Below are 16,203 nucleotides of genomic sequence, written 5' to 3'. Positions count from 1 at the left end.
AGAAGCTGCCTCCACTAATTCAGTGCCCGCAAGGCCTGCTGCTAGCTTGCCAGGGCACAGCCTTTCTTCCACTTTTGCCCCCAGCAAGGCAGACATTTCTTGGCAACCTTCTAAGTTGTCTTGGACTGGAAAACTGTTTCACTTCATCCTTTAATTTGTTCTGCTCCTCCAGAATTTATTTGAAGGCATTATTTTAAAGTTGTTTGGAGGGGACTTTTGGGAGAGCTGAGACTAGTGCTTGCCTTTATTCCAGCATCTTGGCTCCACCTCCTGAAGACATTTTTTAAAGACCACATAATTCTGCAAACAAGAGCTATTTGTGGGCCAGCAGTGAACAGAGACAACTAATCTACTCTATCATGGAGTCTTTTCTTTACATTCTCTCGATAACATTCCAAGACAGCCAGAAGTAATCATGAATGACTTTGAAAAGGGGACAGCATGCATGTTGATTCTAGAATTTTACACCTGAATAAATGATTTCTTTTATTTGGACATTGTAGCAAAAGAAAAATATTGATAAGAATCATTAGTATAGTTTTTATTAAATAAGGTCAAGCATATTTTTAATCATATAAGGCAAATATATTTGAGATTAGAAACTTAAATTACATTTCATTTTTTCATATGCAGAATAAAAGAGAGGCCAAGAGAATAACCACCTTCAGGATTTGACGGGAGAGAGTGGTCCAGACTTGTGATTTCATTAGTGGGGAGAAGCCTGATTGTGGAAACTGCCTTTATCACTGTTGACTGCAACTTGTGTGTAATTTATAGATCAGACTATGACCAGAGAAATTATCTAGTCCAACCTGTCTCATTTTAGAGATGAGGAAATTGAGGCCTACAGAGATTGAGTGACTTACCCAAGGTCACACAGGTAGTGAGTGGCAAGGCTGTGATTTAAACCCAGGTCCTCTGAGTCCAAATCCAGTACCTTTCCACTGAATGTTTATTAGAGAGAGCTGTCTGAGAAACTTAAGGGTAAAGCAATTTGGTCACAATCTACAACTAGAGTACGTGAAAAGCAGAACTTAAACCTAGGTGGGTCCTACTCCAAGGCTGACCCTCTGTCTCTTACGCCAGGCTGCCCCTCACCTTCAGGGATATCAATCAAAATGGAGAGTTTCTTCTAAATATTCCTGAATCCTTGAGATAAGGACTTTGAAGACTTGAGAAAAATTGCTTGTCTTTCACAGCTAAAGTCATTAAATGTCACTATATTCAGAATATTAGAGGAAGGATTACCCAGAGGTTTGTAAAGAGTTATGGAGGAGGTCCTCACTTTAGAAAGGTGGGGGACTGTTTGGACAGAATGTTGTATACATTATTAGACGCAGTTACTAGATAGGCTATTTTTGCTTGTGTTTCTTTGTTTTTCAAGGGAGCATTTAATATGTCTTTTCCCCAAAGTGACAGTGATATAATAGCAAAAGGTATCAGTAAAATGTATTTTATATAAAGAAAGAAAACCTAGGGTCATCTCTACTGTCCAATGAAGCATTTGAAATAGGCCCTTAGTGGAGACCTGGCAAACATATGTACTTCCAGTAGAAGAGAAGTTCCTTGAGGGAAGAACTGTGTTGTTTTGGCTTTGTAACCTCGGCATCTAGCACAGTGCCATGCAAGCAGTGGGTGCTTAATAAATGTTGAATTGAAAGAGAAAGAGTTGGCACAGCTTGGGACAGTGGAAAGAGAGTTAGATTTTCTCTCGGAATGTTAATTCAATCTTCAGTGTTTTCACTTATTACCTGGGTGACGTTTGCTAAGTGCCTTCCCCTCTCTGGTCCTCATTTTCCTCCTGTGTAAAATGGAGGGTGGGGGTGGGCCAGACGACCTTTCACATGCTCTCCAGCCCCCCAGCTCTCCATCTTGGAGCCTGTGAACAATTTGAAGAACCAGAGCTCATGAGTTTCTTAGTCTTCTACCAGGCACCCTTCTAGCACTTACTTAAGGACACGCACACATATACACATACATACACACATTCAAGGTCACATATATACATACTCAAGGACACACATACATATATATGCATGCATGTCATGTGTACATGTATACATACACACTCAAGGAGACACATGTACACACATAAACATATTCAAGGACATATATATATATATATACACACACACTTAAGGTGCCACCCATCTATACATTCATACATGTTCATAAGCATATATATACATGCACACTCAAGGACACATACACACACACACACACACACACACACTCACACACTCACACCCTTCATGGGCCATTCTGTTTGTGTCTGTGGCAGGATCTGTAACTCCAGCCAGAACCCAAAGCTTCTCTATTCCATATGTACCAGACCCCTTTAAGAGTTTATTTCTTCTTGATCCCAGCACTTTAAGACTCTAAAAGGAGATTCAGGAAAATCGTTTCTTCAAAGGCAGGCTTGTTTGATCCCACTTTTCTACATTTAAGTAAACAAAGTTCTCAGGGTGACTGAGAACTCCAAATATGCAGGCTTGTGTTAGAGCATCAGACTACTTGTTAAGCCAAGAACAGAATGTTTCCAAGAGTTCTGTATGTCCTATCAACCCAAAGAAAACAAAGCTGATTCTAGACATGTGACTTTTCTGAAGTGGCTGACCAGCTTCTGAGGGACGACGTAGCTAGCATTTCACCCTCAAAATAGCATATTACAACTGACATAGCAGCCGGCACAACCATCCCGTGCCCTGAGCAGGGCTGGGATTATTATCCTCATTTTACAGATGAGGAAATTGAGGCTCAGCAAGCTTGGGGTTTGGTCAAGGTCATAGATCTAAGGCAAGAACCCCGACACCTTCAGAATCCTCCTCCAGGTCCAGCGCCACTATGAGATGTGTCACAAGTATGTTAGGGTTATATAGGGTTATAATACATAGGACGCCAATTCACATTTGTGTATCCATTTCAAATGGGACGTAGAAGATTCAGTGGCACCCTATTACCTCTAGATTCCCACAGTGGAGAAAGGGAACATAACTTTTCCAAGGTCATCAGCTAATTAGGAGGAGAGCAGGGGATCAAGCTCTGGCTTCCTGACCAGTACACTTTGTGCTATATCAGGCTGCATTTCCTAAGAGCTCCCAGATTTCTCAAGTCATCTTCCTGACCCCTTAATGAGTGTATTCCCCAAAGGTCTGTCCTAGGCCCTTCTCTTTTCTCCTAATAGAGGAAGTGGAAGTGGTACCACAGTGGCTTCTGGACCTGGAGTCAGGAAGACCTGAGTTCAAATTTAACCTCAGATACTACCTGTGTGACCCTGGGCAAGCCACTTAACCTCTGTCTGCCTCAGTTTCCTAAAGTGTAAAATGGGGATAATAATAAAAAGCACCTACTTCAGGATCAAATGGGATAACATTTGTAAAGTGCTATGCAAATCTGAAAACATTTTATATTTATAATGTGCTACCCTGGCCTCTCACTGCCTGAAGACCAAATGTGTTAGATTGCACTCCTCCCCCTGGGTTCTCTGGTACCTTTAAGGGGATTGGGGGTGGGGTAGGCCCTCTGCAAATGGTTCCAGCTCCCACCAGTGGTATTCCCTCAACTGTAGAGGTTGGATTACCTGTATCCCAGTTCCAGTTGGCCACTAACAGTAAGATTAGTTTTTATACCAAAATATTGACTTCCAAAGCTATAATCATGAATGTACAAATTTATTCCTCCAACATGTGGGAGGCATAATCCTCCTCTCCCCTGCACCACCCTAATCTCTGCGGAGCAGAAGAGTTTTAGTCCATAGTTCAGCTCCGTTCTTTCCTGCCCATCATAGTCTCAATTCCAAATTCAAAACCTCCATCAGGCTCAAGTCCAAGGCACCCTGGCTTCTCAGGGCTTCCATGCCAGGCTAGCAGCACCCTCCCACCTGCAATCCTACCTCCATGGTTGCTATGGCTCAGGCTCGCAGTCCTGTGGGCATCATCTGCAGCACCTAAAACCGGAGAAAACAACACAGAACAGAAACAAACACCCCAAGACCCACATTGCTCTGAGCTGGAATGAAAGAGAGAGAGCCGGGGAAGGAGAGTCTTCCCCTGTCATCGGTTCAGTTCCTGGGGTCCACACTAGGCACAGCAGATAAGAAAAGCTGAAAAGAGCATGGCAAAGGACACAGCAGTTCTGTGTTAGAAACTCTAGACACACACCAAAGGCCCTTCAAAGACACGTCCATGTTAATTGAACTAAGCATGCCCAGACTAGCCTGAGTTAAGGATACATATATAGATAGATGTAGATATATTGTAGCTTTTTGCCTAATGGTTCCCCCATTCGAATGTAAACTCCTTGAGGCCTTTCTTTGTAGCCACAGTGCTTAGCCCAATGTCAGGCACATAGTAAGAGATTAGTAAATGCTTGCAGCCTGACTCAATGACCATCCATCATTCCTAGTGCTGCCAGAATAATCATTCCTCCAAATAGATGTGTGCATGTCCTCTTCTCAGAAATCTTCAGTGGCTGCCTACTGCCTGCCAAGTCCAGTTCTGTCTCTTTCGTGTGTAACCTGAGCCCCAAAGCCCATTGGTGCATGTGGGGCACACCTCATATTACATGTGTGACATCCAAGGTCCTCCCCAGTTTGATGCCACCCTACCTTTCATATTTCATGCCTCCCTGCACTAAATGCTTCAGCCAAACTGGACAAGTCTTTACTTTACTTTCCAGTCACCATGCCTTTGTTAAATCTATTTTCTATGCTTGACATGCCCCTCTCTTCTGTCCTTTTTAGCTAGTGGATTCAAAGCCATCCCCCAAAGCCCAGCTGCCCTATCACTTCTTCCAGGAAGCCTATTTTGGTCTCCCTCTCTCCACCCCACCCTCCAGTATAACTGGAATAAATTATTTCCCACAGGCTTATTATCTTGGGGTTTTTTTCAGCACCCATTCCCATTTGACTATAATATATGGCAGATATTTTTTAAAGGACACCAGCCTTAAAAACACTGGCCCTCCTAATCATTCATCAAAAAGCTGTTCATTCATTTAGCCATTTTTTTTTTTTTTTGGTGAGGCAATTGGGGTTAAGTGACTTGCCCAGAGTCACACAGCTAGTGAGTGTTATGTGTCTGAGGCCAGATTTGAACTCAGGTCCTCCTGACTCCAGGGCCAGGTGCGCTACCCACTGCACCACCTAGCTGCCCCCATTATTTAGTCTTGTCCGACTCTTTGTGACCCCATGGACCATACATGCCAGGCCCTTCTATCCTCCGCTAATCTTCCAAAGTCCATCCAAGCTTATGTCTGTTGCTTCCGTGACATTCTCTATCCATCTCATCCTCTGGCATCCCTTTCAATCTTTACCACCATCAGGGTCTTTTCCAATGAGTATGTGGCCAAAGTATGTAGGATGACACAGTCACATCTGCGGCATCAGCAGAAATCTCTCCCTCCATCACTGCCTGACACCTACCTCAAGGAGTGATCTGGGAGAGGAATTCTCCAGACCTTTATAGGACTGTGTGACCAAGGTTTGGGCTTTTCTGTGATGACTCAAGAAATGCAAAAGAATACCTTTTATCAGCAGGAGAGAGCTAAACCCTGGGCCTGTTGTCAAGATTAGTCAGACTACTGAAGGCACCTGGAGCTTGAGTGGGAGCTATGCAAATCCTGGTTGAAGCTAAAGCCACTCTCTTATCTCAGCCCTGCCAGCCTAGGAATATTGATGTATCAAAGGCTTTGTTTCAAGCAGTCGCACATGTTCCAGACTGAATCGATGGTTTGGTCATTCCTTCACATGTCTGCAGGGATTGTAGACTTGCAGGGCTAGGCCATCTTTAAATACCATCCCAGGTATTGTGGGTTCCCCTCACCACTGTTCCTTCTCAATGACCTTTTGTAATTCCATGCAAAAATCGCCTCTTTGATTCAGAAGCAACCAGTCCTATTCCAGAGGCACAACAGGAGGGCTATTGCTAGAAAGGCGGTACGGGTTAATTCAACAAACATTTATTGAGCACCCACTGTGTGCCTGTGTGCTAGGCACCATGCTGGACACTGAGGACAAAAAGATAAAAAGGGAAATAGTCCCTACTGTCAAGGGGCTTCTATTCTACAGTTAAGGTAGCATGGGCATTCTGAGACTTCAAAAGTATGGTGGCTAGGACCCTTTTACTTCTGGAAGTGGCGGGGATTTGGGGTCAACAAGAATTTATCAAGTACTTGGATTAGATCCAAATAAGGGTGCAGTGAGAGATAAGACAAAAAAACTAAGCTGGAGTCAGATCAAAACAGGTCTTGAATACCAGGCTAATGAGTGGCAGCGTGTGGGGCAGGCTAGAGATATGGAGGCTGGTTGGGAGGCTATTGTATTTTTCAAGTAGAGGCTGAGAGAAAAGCTTGGAAGAGGAGGCTTCAATCCATGGCCAATCAAGATGGTAATAGACAAAGATGGTAATAGAAGGAAATTCATCAGAGCTGGAGGGCTGTGAGAAGACAGGCACGCATCAGTGGGGATGTGAATTAGTCCAACCAATTCACTGGAAGCCAGTTTGGAATTATAGGGGGAAAGCCCCTAGACCCAGAAACCTTGCTGTTGGGTATGTACCCCAAGGAGGTCAAGGAAAGAATGAAATATACCACATACCAAAATATGCTGCCCAGTACTTTTGCTGATAACAAAACAAAAACAAAAAAGGGAAATAACTAGAAATGAAATGGGTGTCTATCACCTAGAAAATGGTAGGACAAATTACGGTATGTGAATGTAATGGAATATTATTGTGGGATAAGAAATGAGGAATAGGAGGGATTCAGAGAAACATGGCAAGATTCCTGTGAACTTATGCAGAGCAAAGTAAACACAATGAGTAGAACAATAAATCCACTAAGGTAAACACAAACAACAACAAACCTGCCAAAAGGAGATGAATCGCAATGGCCCTTCTTGGTTCCAAGAGCAGAGACCAAGGCACACTTTGTTCCTCTTGGTAGCGAGGTGGGGGACTCTGGCTACAGAATGCTGTGTGAACTAGAGGCCCAAATCAATGTTTGGGCACTTTGGCTTACTCCTTTTTCCTTGTTACCGGGAAGAGTTCCATGGGAGGAGAGCATGTTGTATAATGACTGTAGTGCATAAAACCAAAGTAACAGAAAAGCTGCTTTTTGAGAAAAAGCTCAGTGTAGCAGTAGTCATCATCATTGTCTTGGTCGTAGTAGTAATAGCTGTAGACAAAGTAGTAGTAAACAGCAAGCACTTATATAGTGCTTTACGGTTTGCAAAGTGCTCTGCAGATATTATCTCATTTGATCCTCATGACAACCCTGGTGGGTAAGTGCTGTTATTATGCCCATTTTACAGATGAGGAAACTGAGGCAGGCAGCAGTTAAGTGACTGTCCAGGGTCACACAGCTAGTGTCTGAGGCCAGATTTTCACTCAACTCTTCCTGACTCCAGGCCTCTCTCTCTATCCACTGGGCCCCCTAAATGTAATCTCGAAAACAAAGGCCCATCTTCTTAATGCCAACATCCCACTAGTGCTATTGAATGACTTCAAGTCAGGGAACGAGTGTCTCCAAATAATTGAAAATGATGATCCTTCAGAGCTGATGGAGAGATTCATGGTAACTTGTGAGTGAGCTGCAGCCCATCACGAACCAGGAATGATTAGGGAAGACGAAGCATACTATCTACCTCCCGACAGAGAGGTGATTGACTCCAAATGCTCCTACGAGATACACATTTTTGGACACAGCTAGAGTGGAAATTTCTTTGGTTTGGCTACATATAGAGGTTTCAAGAATTTTAAATGGGAAGTGGGGGGAGGAAGGAAGAGGAGGGAAAGAAAATAAATGCTTGTCCATTGAAAACAAGTTAAATTTAAAGTTACATTTTAAAAAGATGTAACGTAAAAGCTATCCTCAAAGAAACATATTTGAAAGAGGTTAGCTGGTCACTGAGACAAGAATAAGGGATAAGCAATGGTCAGCCCATGTGTTCCACCGATGGCCTCTCAATCTTAGGAGAAAGCAGACTGGGTGGAGCCCCTGGGGTGACCTTGAGGGAGGACAAGAATGAGGGTCACACAGGATGGGCTGCAATCTGCATTGTTGGAGGGAATGCTCACAGAGACAGGATAGCAGATCCATTGGAACACTTGAATAAATACAAGATGTCTCTGTTGCAACATCACTACCTGCAATGGGAGGTAGCTAGGCAGTGCTGCAGTGGATAGAGCGCTAAGCCTGAAGTCAGGAAGATCTGAGCACAAATCTAGCTTTAGCCACTCAGTAGCTGTGTGACCTTAGGCAAGTCACTTAACCTCTGTCAGCCTCAGTCTCATCATCTGTAAAATGGACACAACAGTAGCACCTAACTCTCAGGGTTACTGTGAGGATCAAACGAGATAATATTTGTAAAGCTCTTTGCAATCCTGAAAGCACTCTATAAATGTTAGCTATTATATTGTCATGTTGGTCTATACTACATTCATTTATTTATTCAATAAACATTTATTAAGCACCTACTATGTGCCAGGCACTGTGCTAAGCACTACAGATAGAAAAAGAAGCAAAAGACAGTCCCTGTCCTCAAAGAGCTTACAATCTAATGGGAGAGACAACATGCAAACAAATATATACAAAGCAAGCAGGATAGATAGGAAATAATTAGCAGAGGGAAGGGGCTGGGATTAAGAGGGGTGGGGAAGGCTTCCTGTGGAAGGTGAGATTATAAATGGGACTCAAAGGAAGCCAGGGAGGTAAGCAGTCAGAGCAGAGGAGGGAGAGCGTTCCAGACATTAGACTGCAATATTTTAGATGGTTTTATGACTTTATGAAGCCACATCATACTTTGTAAAGTTCTTTTGGAGACCTCCCAAGTAGCCCAGGAAGTGCAGACAAAGCCTAGTCAATACCTCCCTGTGCTTTGCTCCCTAGCAATGCTATCTGGAAGGCATCCACAGACCCCAGATCGAGCGTCTTTACTCACTTCTGCCAAAGCACAGAAAACTTTTCGAACCTTCCAAATAAAGAGACTGGGTTTTTTTTTTAAATCCTCAAAGTAACATTCTTCCCTGCCTTAGACCCTGAATAAGAACACAAAAATAGTATGGAGTCCTGCTGTCTCACTTTATCTGATGTCAAAATTTGAGTGAAACTTTTCATGTTTGCTCTCTTGTGTCCAAAATAAAACAATAAAATAAAATAAAATAAAACGCAAAGGCAGGAAACGTGTCTGTATTGTACAGCAGTGCCCTGGCTGCCCAATGCCCAGAGAAAAAAAGAATGACCTTTATATGAAAAGCCTCCCTGAAATCTTTGACTTCTTAGCTGGTGGGGGGGAGGGGGGGAGGCCGGGTTCAGAGAAGGAGCTGTAGGGCAGGGACTCTGTGCCTGGTGCTCTCATAGCAAACCCAAATCTAGCATTGCTGAGAGCTTGCTTAGAAATGGCTCTTTGGGCCCTTTCCCGCTGCCTTCCCCTTTTGCCTATTTTTGTTATCATTGAGATAAAGGTGAAATACGTAATGAGTCCAGTGAGACCCGGGACCTGGGTTCTAGTGTCACCTCAGCCCCTAATTCAAGTCATTTCCCTTCTTGTGTTCTTGGAAGGCAATAACAGAGGCATGAAGTCCAGAAACCAGGTAGTGATGTTTCCATTGTAACTATGGCCCCGTTTGAACCCCATGGGATTATATATTGAGAGCTAGAAGGGGTCATAGAGATCATACAGTCTGACTCCCTCATTTGACAGAGGAGGAAACTGAGGCCCAGAGTGGTTCAAATCCCTTGGCCAAGGTCATGGAAAATGGTAGAAGGGCAGGGCTGAGATTCAAACTCAGCTCCTTGGATGGTGCCGCTCAGTACTGGGTGCTGCATTTTTAAGACAGACAGATGAGTATTGAGGATGGTGAAGGGCTTGGAGTTCAGACTACATACCAACTAGCTGAAGGATCTGGGGTGGTTTAGCCCAGAGAAGAGAGGCCTTGGGGAGGGGCGGGTTGTTGTCTTTAAGCATCTGTCCCTTGGAAGAGAGACTAGCCTTGTTCTGTCTGGGCCCAGATGGCAGAACCAGAGCAGTGGGAGAACAGTCAGAGACAAGTTTAGGCTCGAGGTCAGGAAGAGCTTCCGAACAATGAAAGCTGTTCCAAAGTGGGCTTCAAAGCCAGATGACTACTCTATAAGAAGCAGCTGGGGGCGCTACAGTGGATAGAGTGTAGGCCTGGAGTCAGGAAGACCTGAGTTCAAATACAGCCTCAGACACTTATTAGCTGTATGACTCTGGGCAAATCACTTCTCCCTATTTGCCTCAGTTTCCTCATCCGTAAAATGAGCTGGAGAAGGAAATGACAAACCATTCCAGTATCTTTGCCAAGAAAACCCCAAAAGGGGTCACGACGACTAGGACACAATTGAAAAACAACTAAACAGCAGTGGCAGCATCTACCTCACAAAGTTGTCGTGCAGATCAAATGAGATAATATTTGTCAAGCACTTAGCAGAGTGCCTGGCACATAGTAGGCACCACATATATGCTTATTCCCTTCTCCCTTCCCATAAGTCACACAGAGTGGATTTCTTTTCAGGTATAGGTTGGGCTGTTTGGCCTCTGACATCCCGTACATCTCTGAGGTCCTGGGATCCCATAATTCTCTTGGCCTCTGTTTCCTCCTTTGTAAAAGAAAGGGCTTGACCTAGGTGGGCCACAATTTCCTTTCCATTCTGAGATTCTATGGCTGTGGTATCAGGATACAGTCATTTCGAGGGTCCCTCCAGAAAAGGAAAATCAAGAGTAAACAAAAGAAGCCCTCAGCCCCGTTTTCAGCATGTGGCACCTTGCTCTGTTTATCCTCTGTGAGGGTCACCCATCATTATGTCCTCAGCCATCCGGTCTGGGTTCTCAGTTCAGTCAGTTCCTGCTTCCTGAAGATTTTGTCCCACTGAGTATTGGGCCCCCCTCGATCAGCCGTCCTTTCTATTTTGGGCCACTGCGTCCCGTCCTGTTGTTGAAAAATTGTTCTTCGCATGCTCCTAACTGACCCGGTGTCTCTGGCGACAGACGGCTCAGGCTGTGGGGGCAGCTCCATGGGCCACTCAAGAGATCCGGGAACCATACCATGGGAGGAAAAAAAAAAGAGGCAGATGCCTTCTGGGCAGCTGCCCAGGAGAGGCTGGCGTGCTCTCCAAATGGTTAACTACTGCTGCACTGTTTACCAGTCTTTGCACCAAATGATTCAGTCCCCATGGGCTAATGATCTTTTTTTTTTTTTAAAGGAAAACACTATGCTGTCTTAAAGAAAGATGACGCTACTGACCCACTGGTAGATAAGGATGTATTCTACCCTGGTTTATTCACTTACTCATTCAAAAAACATTTACTAAACACCTACAATATACAAATCAATTCAACAAGCATTTCTTAGATGCCTACTGTGTGCTAGGTTCTGTGCTGGGCGCCGAGCACACAGAGAGAAAAGCAAACTAGTCCCCACCCTCAAGGAGCTTATGGTCCACAGTGGGGAAAGAGGCAGAGGTAAGAAAGGAGAATATTTCAGGTGTAGGGGTGTGATAGGAGTTATATCTACCAGGGTCTCTCAATTATGCCCCCCAGAATTAGCTAGACTAATTCTTTTCTATAAATGGTATTGAAACTGTCCTTAAGACTTAATTGGCTCAGGAGACTAACGGTTCTAGCATTTGAAGTCTCTTCCTGGAAAAAGCTAAGAGTCACCCCGATGCTTAGCTGACACACTGCCAGGGCGATGCCCTCAGCTCAGTCATCCCTGAGTCCTTCATGAATAGCCTTCCCCCTCTATGGCTAAGGAAGTCTTTTTGTCAGCTATCGGCTTTTCACGTCAATATTGAACCCAAACTACCAGGAGACAGGCTTGTCCTACAAGAGGGTGGCACAGCCTGAGCCAAAGCAAAGAGGCAGAGGCTGGCATGGCAAGAATGCAGAACAGCAGGTAGGGCGATTTGGCTGGAATGGCCCATAGAAGAGCACTAGAACTAGCCCACGGAGCCATGTCGATGGCCTAATGAGACCATGACCTGATGCTTGTTGGAAATCTCACAAAACAGACTGATGGAGGGAATGGTTGTTTTCTTTGGTGTCCACTTTAGAGGTTAGATATGTCCCCCTAAATCCAGATCTCATTTACTTTCCCATCAGAGCTTTGTCACCCAGGAATTTTTCTAATTTTTTTTGAAGTACTATACTGACCCTCCATCCCCAACCAGCCCCCACTGCCTGCAGGCCAGCTAACTTAGATTTTGCCCTTCCCCCAGGGGTCTCTGGTATCTGTAAAGGGGCTGAGAGGTGTTTAGGCTCTCTGTCATTGGCTCCAGCCCCCGCAAGTATAGGGGATTCCCCGCACCCCAATTCCACTTAGCCATTAGTTTTTACACAGAAATACTTACTTCAGAACATATAATCACAAGTGTATAAATCTCTCCCCCAACTCGTGGAATGCATCATCCTCTTCCCCTGCACTAACTCTTTCATTCTCAGGGAGGAGAAGAGGATTAAGTTCATAGCTTAGTTTGATTTCCACACGACATAGTTCTTGTTCCAAGTCCAAAGCCCCGCCTCAGGCTCATGTCCCAGGCACTATGGCTTCTCAGGGCTTCCATGCTGGGCTGGCCACACCATCTACCTGCAGTTCTGGCTCCAACATCCCCACGGCTCAAACTCCCAAATCCCATGAGGATCACCTCTGGCACCTGAAACTGAGCAGGGCAAATACACAGAATAGAAAGAAATACCCAAGTCCCATGGTAGGGGTGGGGGAGAGGGAGAGCAGGGGAAGAAATGTCCTTTTCCGGTTCAGATAATGGCAGAGACCTTCACCGTCTGGACAGAACTGATGAGAGAACAGCCAAAAGAGCTGCAAAAAAGAGCAAATCCTGGCTGCCACCACCGCCACTGCGGCTGCCACAAGCCATCAATTCAGTCTCACCAGTTTAAAAGTTGCAGGCAGCCAATCAAAGGAGTTACCGCCACCCCCATGTTGGTTGTTGTTCGTTCTTTGTTTTTCCGAAGAGACCGGTGGCATCACAGATGATGTCTTGACTTGAATTGGATTTGAGTGAGGTAGAGTTGCGTTAAGTTGTGAGCCTCACTCTCTCTTCCTGAGTCATCGAAGTTCAGTGGCAGGACAAAAGTCCAGACCACTGGCAGTGGCCCGGGATGCAGGGGATGACCTTGGTGTCTTCCATGTCTGACCAAGCTCTAGGCACTCCACAGAGCTTGCTACAGGCACCTTCATGGCTGTTAGAACAAATTGCTTTCATCTTCCATTCCACTTGGAGAAAGTCTTCACCTGCTTGGGGTGGACACCTCCTGAACTCATGCATGGGTGTGAGGCCTCTAGGTTGCCCTCCACCTGGGTTAGCCCGTCTGCTGAGACTGTTCTATAGGGGTGTGGTCACCGTGCAGGCTCCAGCTTCTTGGAGCCACAGGTGAGAGCTGGGTGACAGATGGACACCAAGCCCTCAGCACAGGGTGCTGTCCTTCCCGAACACCCCATTCACCCAATACACTGGCCTCCACTACTAGTAGGGGGTGCAGGACTCCATGGTATTTGGACCACTCGACACATCTTGGATGGGTTGTGAAATGTAGCACTGGAGAAAATACCCTACCAGTAATGATTAATTTGGATAGCCCCATTTCAGCCTGTACTGCCTCCTGTGGTAATGAGTTTCATAAGTTTAATTATCCGTCATACACAACGTATGTAATGTAACGTGGTAATGGGTTTCATAAGTTTAATTATCCATCGTGCATAGTATGTGCAATGCTAGGCTTGGCATCCCAATGACTTGGGTTCAAATGCAGTGATTCAGGCATTTCCCTCGGGCTTCTCTCCGAAGTGGGACAGATGGGTTGGAATAGGAGGGTGTTCCCTATCTTTGGAGCACACCGAAGAATCAATATCCTTGAAGATCCTGTTCCCCCAGCATCCGCAGCAAAGGTGGCAGGTTAAATCCCTCTTTATCCTTGGTGTGCCAGGCTCACATCATTCACCTGCCTGGCTGTGTGCTGCTTTTGAGGGGAGACGACCCTTTTGAGGCTTGAACACCATTAAGCAATTTAAGAGTAAGTGTTCAGTTAATCTCATGCTTCTTTCAAAATGAAAAAAATTCTAGACTTTTTTCCCACCTTCTTTGTGATGGCATTCACTTTCAGTCTGGGGATATGTAATGCTAGCAGCGGGGGAAAAAGAGCTAGCTCCAGGACGACTGTGGCTCAAATAGCAAGAAAGGGCATCAGATCAGTAATAGTCTTGACTCATTTCAGTTCTAGAAGCCTTAGTCCAGACAGAAGGTTGATGTGAGTAATGGTGGCTCTGTCCTGTAGTGGGAAGAAGTTACTCCCTGCTGGGTCCAAGTTACTCAGGGCCATGGGCAAGAAGAGTCTACAGTAATTATCTCTACCAATGGGACAAGTTAACCTTCCTTCATCTAGTAGCATAAGCCACCTTAAAAGAAAATCAAGGAGGATAATTTCCAAGGAAAACAGAAATTGCTCAGGGCCCCATTCTTCTTTCCTTTTCCACGTACAGAGATAGAGGAAACATGGCAGAGTAGACAATGGTTGGGGCTCAGAGTCAGGAAGACCCAGGGTTCAAATCCGGCTTTTGATAGTTTCTAGCTGTATGATTCTCAGCAAGCTATTTAATCTTCCCTGAGAGCCTCAATTTGCTTATCAGTAAAGTGGGTATAACCAATGCACACAGAATCATCATTAGGCCTGGGAGAGTAGTGGTGGACCAGGGCACCCCTCCTCTCCCTCTATACTAAAGGGGACCCTCTCAGCTCTGACTGGGATCTGGCCTGGGGAAGCCTGGCCGTTAAACGGAAGGGTCTGGCTCCTTCTCATTTTCTCTATTTACACCTCCAACACCAGCGCCCCAGAGAAAATTGCTTAAAACAGGATTAGTTCATGTCTAGAGTCTCACCAAAACAAGGAGAGGGAGAATAGAAAGTTATAGGATAGCTGCTTATTTCTGCCACACAGAAGAAATGCTTAACACAAAATATTCCAAAGCATGCATTAACCAAGATTTAAACAAGTAGGATTAATAAGAAATAAATGCTGTTATACTCTCCCAGGAGGGTGATAATTAAAACATCAAAATATGACACAATTTATGGAACTGCTAGATTGATATTTCACATTTCACCTCGGCTTTGCACTGTTTAAACAGCTTCTTCCACGTCCATATAGAGTAACAAGTTAGGCCAGGGCTTGGTGACCTTCCTCCTGTCCATTCATCTCCTCCACAAAGGCTGGAGTTGCAGAACATTCCTCCTGCTGTCAATCAGCTCCAATTTATTGACCCAGAATTTAATTCACAAGGTTTCTTCCAAGGCTGGACATGTCCACCACAGAACTGAAGTTGTCATCTATGCTAAAGAAGGAAACACACACACACACACACACACACACACACACACACACACACACGAAGTTAGTGAGAGGCCCAAGGTCCAGACCCAGGCTCCACTAGTCGGGACACGTGCCTGTTTCTATGTACTCACAGCTGCCAGGATAAGGAAAGACACCCTTGATCCCAATCCCTCCATGGAGAGGCTCAAAGAAAGAATGAGCAGTGAGGCCACTCCCTTTAACGCCCAAGTGGGCAATATTCTTGATGTGATGCCCCTTTGTTGCCACCATAGGGCCAAGAGACAAATAAGGGAATTAGGTCCTCATCCTAGGGCACCGAGTCCTTTGGCTTGAGGCCAGTGGGAAACAGGGAAGGCAGTACAGCATGGGCTTCATGAGATGTGCTGGCTGGAGCCAGCTCAGACAGGCCAGCAAGAACATGGGCCTCAACTTTCTCCTTTGGGAGTAGATGGCATCGAAGGTCTTTTCAAGCTCTAAATCTCTGGTCCTGTGTCAGTGATTATTATCTTGCCACAAGTTCATGTTGCTCCTGTGCATCTTGGAGTCATATTTCCATGTTCGACAACTGATTGAACAGGTAGGAAGGAAAGTCCCACTGAGTCCGAAGGCTGTCGGGATGATACCCGCTATAAACACAGTGCCTTATATAGTCAGTGAATAGCATTCAGCTTGGGGGGTTTTCTTTCTCTTCTTGCAAAGAATTGCCAATTAGTTCAGCCAGTTGAATGCTGCAGCTGCTGATGCAAATCAGCTTGTTAACAGTCCAGGTTGTCAGAGCACCTGTCTCAACACATAAGCTCTTCAGCATGAGCAAAGTCACCCACAACCTGTTTACAGACACT

The sequence above is a fragment of the Vombatus ursinus genome, unplaced genomic scaffold (genome assembly GCF_900497805.2).
Source record: "Vombatus ursinus unplaced genomic scaffold, bare-nosed wombat genome assembly UNPS02004577.1, whole genome shotgun sequence".
Taxonomy (NCBI): Eukaryota; Metazoa; Chordata; class Mammalia; order Diprotodontia; family Vombatidae; genus Vombatus; species Vombatus ursinus.
Note: the sequence above shows the minus strand (reverse complement) of the source record.